A 3908-nucleotide genomic window follows, 5' to 3' on the forward strand; every position below is an offset into this window, starting at 1 on the left:
GTATTTCAGTGCATGATTATTGTTTATATTATCCCAGTGTTCATGATGTTTGCGTGTACATTCAAAGTACTCACTGGCTTGTCCCTGGCTATTGTCTTGGCCAGATTTCTTGCTTGGAGAGGAGCGATGCGACGACAGCCCCTGAACCTACACAAGGATGATAGCAGCCGCGCGAAGATAGGAGTTAACCGGGTCAGCTGTTCCTGTGTGAAATGGAGTCCCATAGACACTGTTGATTCACAAACTGCTTCCGCCATCAACCACTAGAAACCATTTGTTGTAATCACAGGCCAGAATGGTCTTGTACTACATATTTTGTATTTTTTCTTGGAGTTTCAATATCAAGTTGGTGCCTCATCAGCTAACAGTAATCCTGGGGCTGGTGAGCACGACAGCCATTTTCTGGAAATTAATACCCGGAAAACCGGTCGTGACAAACTTGGCATTAGAGCCAGGCTGACCATTGGCTAATCCTATCTTAGCCAGGTCGAAAAACTTAGGCAAACCAACCCACCAGACCTTAACCAAACCCCAGCCAAGCTTCTCGTGCAAGATAGCCACACAGTGACCCCGACACTTTTGGCAGTCGGTGCCCAACCTATCAAGCTAGCCTGTCGATCACGCACTAGTGACCAGCACCCAAGATGTCTCATTCACAAGCGTGCGAAGGAAGGCTTCGACCCCTTTTTCTATAAAAAGGGCACGCTAGCCCCAACCTAGCACAACACAGCCTCTACCCCAAACCGAGCCATAATGCCTGGCCCCGTCGTGCACAATGAGACCACAGCAACCAACCTTGGAGGCTTTGTGACCATACTCGCAAACCTCACCCGACGTGCCTATGCGTTAGAAGAGCCCCCAGAATATGTTGTGTATCAAGGACCCATGACCGGCGAGAGCCGTCAATTCTGGGCCACTGTGCACATCTACGATAGGGATCTGTCGCCAGAACGCCCCTATAGGTTCACCGGAAGGACAACTTCCTTTGAGCCACAAGCCGTCCAACTAGCAGCGCGAGAGGCTATAGTTCAACTCCGACACTTGTCGCCCAGAGTTAACTGTCGCTCATTCTACTACTACCCCAGACATGAAGGGTATGGTAGACCACCCCAGGTTGCCAACAGAGATCACGAGACGGATCCTGCATTGTTGCACCTAGTGCGCTATGTAGGTTCACTAGAGGGACTATTCGATCAGATCACCCTTGATCTGATCGCAGCTCGTGGAGAACTGGTTCGCCGAGCCCCAGCGAGAGGAGAGAACGAGCCCGACGCCGACAACCCAGTCGTGCTGTTCGGACACCCAATCGAGTCCCTGAGGTCTTCCCCAGCCATCGGCCAAGGTGCTTTGATGACCCCAGAAGTGCCTTGTCGCCTCTTGGGAGCACACTCCAACGGGGTTGTGGCCAACAATCCCCGAGATGGTCATCATCGCTACCCGGACCCTGCAGCCCCTCAACCCCCTCCAGCTAATCCCGACAATGAGACCCGAGGAGAGGCCTCGACATCCACAAGGCACGCCTGCTTGGATATAAATGAGGTAGACTAAGTCACTCGAGTAGTGTCGAGTCTTAGTGTATCCTCGCTTTATAATCTTGTGATATTATAAATAAACGCAGCCCTTTGTTGTGCCTCTGTTTTAATAGTAACCTTGCATGGGTATGTCAGCTGTCAGCATGCAGTGTAATTTTCTACCCCGGGCACAGCTACCAAAAACCACCTCGTCGACCCCCACAGTGATATGTCACTTTAGTGGGATGTGTGTATCTGTGGCTTGACCCCGACCCTTGGAGCTGAACCAGCAAATTCATTACCTTTCACCATGGTAAAATGACCCATCTCCAGTGCTATAAAAAGGCCACCTCGTGACCTTGCCAAGCACCCCTCACCTTGTGCACCATCCTCACAACCATTTCTTGCCATGCCAAGCCCTAGTATTTATCTGAGAACCCCAGATGCAACCCTAGGTAGTTTTGTCAAAATATTGTGGGACTTTACTTGCAGTACTATGGGTTCTACCCAGCCACCCCAGTACGAGCTTTTCAAATCAAGAATCACCCAGTCCACCTCGAGATATTGGGCAGCAGTGCACATCCCTCCCGTAAACTCAAACCAAGACCCAACAGAGGTCTCCTTCGTGGGGAAATCTATGTCGACCCCACATATGGCCATAGAAGTTGTTGCGTACGAAGCGCTTGCTCACCTTCGATTCGCGGTACCCTATGCCAGCGAATGAGGGTATTATTACTTTTCGAGCCGTGCAGCACCCGGAGAAGTAACATCTTTTCCCGGTGGACGAATTGAGAGAGACCCAGTACTGGCCAACCTTGTCCAGTACGTCATCGTTCAAGAGCGTTTAACCCAACGTGTGATGGGTTATCTCCAGAGCCTCGCGGATTTGAATCCTCAGATCGCCATCGGCAGATCACTGAGGCCCGACCAGGAGAGACGCATTCATCGACTGGTCAATCCACTTTCCCCGATAGAAGAGGAGTGTGTCCCAGTGCCAGAGATGTTTTCTCGGGACCCCGTCCTGTTACCGTTTCCATTTTAGACGTCACTGCTGTGTTTATTATTGCAACTATTATTTATGTGTTGTAACTTATGCGTGGTACCCTGAGTTTGTGCGACGAGTCAATTATTTGGTTTCTACTAATGTGAGTAGTTTTTGTTGTAGTTTATTTTTCCTTTAAATTAACCAAAATCCTGGAGTAAGATTTCTTTTCCCGGAGCTGCTGCATCTTATGCCTTCTCACGACATGGGATTTCTCTTATTCACGCAGCACCACGGCAGCAGACTCACAACCACAATCACTCGAACACATACACTGCTTGCAAAACCTTGCAACCGTGTTGCATCTAACTGAACACCTCCCGACAACAGTTAGCACCCGACACACCCCACCTACTCCTCGTGATCACCGCCACCGCGGAGATCCAACACTCGAGTGGCAGCATCGCAACGATCATCGAGGATCATCGCGCACAGGAGCACGGAGAGCCCCAACACGGCTGCCAGCCCTCCGCACACTAGGATCACGTACCAGTCCGGCACCACCTCCGCCATTAGAGCCTCGCCTCGAGCTTCGGCAAACGGGGACGGAGGAGAAGGAAGGAGAAGGAGGAGCAAGGCCAGGTGTGAGGAAGAAGAAAGGAGCACCCCAGTCGTTTTATAGCTCGAGATCGGTGTACGGTGGGCGAGGTCCACCAGCGCCGCTCGTCGCTCGACCGCTAGTGTTCGGAGGCGAATCCGCGAGCAGTGCCGACAGCGCACTGGCCCGCAAGGTGAGTGCACGCTGCACCTGCAGCTAGCTCGCCGCGCACTACCGCAGTATGGCCTAGATGCCCTACGCGCTAAACGTCGCCGGCGGAGAAAGCGTGGGAAAGCGCGCGGGAGAGAGGAAGAAGAGAGAGCCAGAGGAAGAATAAGAGACCGACAGTGGGCCCCGGGTCCACTTGTCAGCCACAGAGAGCACTGTGCTCTCGGGTACGACCAGCGTATTTTAGAAATTAGAATTTATTCTGAATTTACTGCGTCCGACGTGGAAATCGCTCGTTTTTCCCAAACTGTGGATTTCTCCACGCAGCGCCAGTGTTCCACACTGTAGCTTTACACCACTTATTGCCCACTCACCGTAGCCGTAGTTTACCTCTTAAGTAAAGTAATTGTTTTGATATGATAAAAGTAATATTTTCAAAAACAATCCTTAGCAAATCTCGAGGACAAGATTTTTCTTAAGGGGGGTAGTGTTGTGACACCCCAAAATTTTAACCTTGTTTTATTAATTAAAATTTTGCCAGGAAACTAAAACTTTTATTTTCTGGATTTCCTTTTGATTTCGGGACCATTCTTTCCTTTATTATTATGGAGTTTTTACCCCAAGTAAAAACTTTTCAATCCTTATTGGG

This window comes from Triticum aestivum, chromosome 6B (genome assembly GCF_018294505.1).
Source record: "Triticum aestivum cultivar Chinese Spring chromosome 6B, IWGSC CS RefSeq v2.1, whole genome shotgun sequence".
Taxonomy (NCBI): domain Eukaryota; kingdom Viridiplantae; phylum Streptophyta; class Magnoliopsida; order Poales; family Poaceae; genus Triticum; species Triticum aestivum.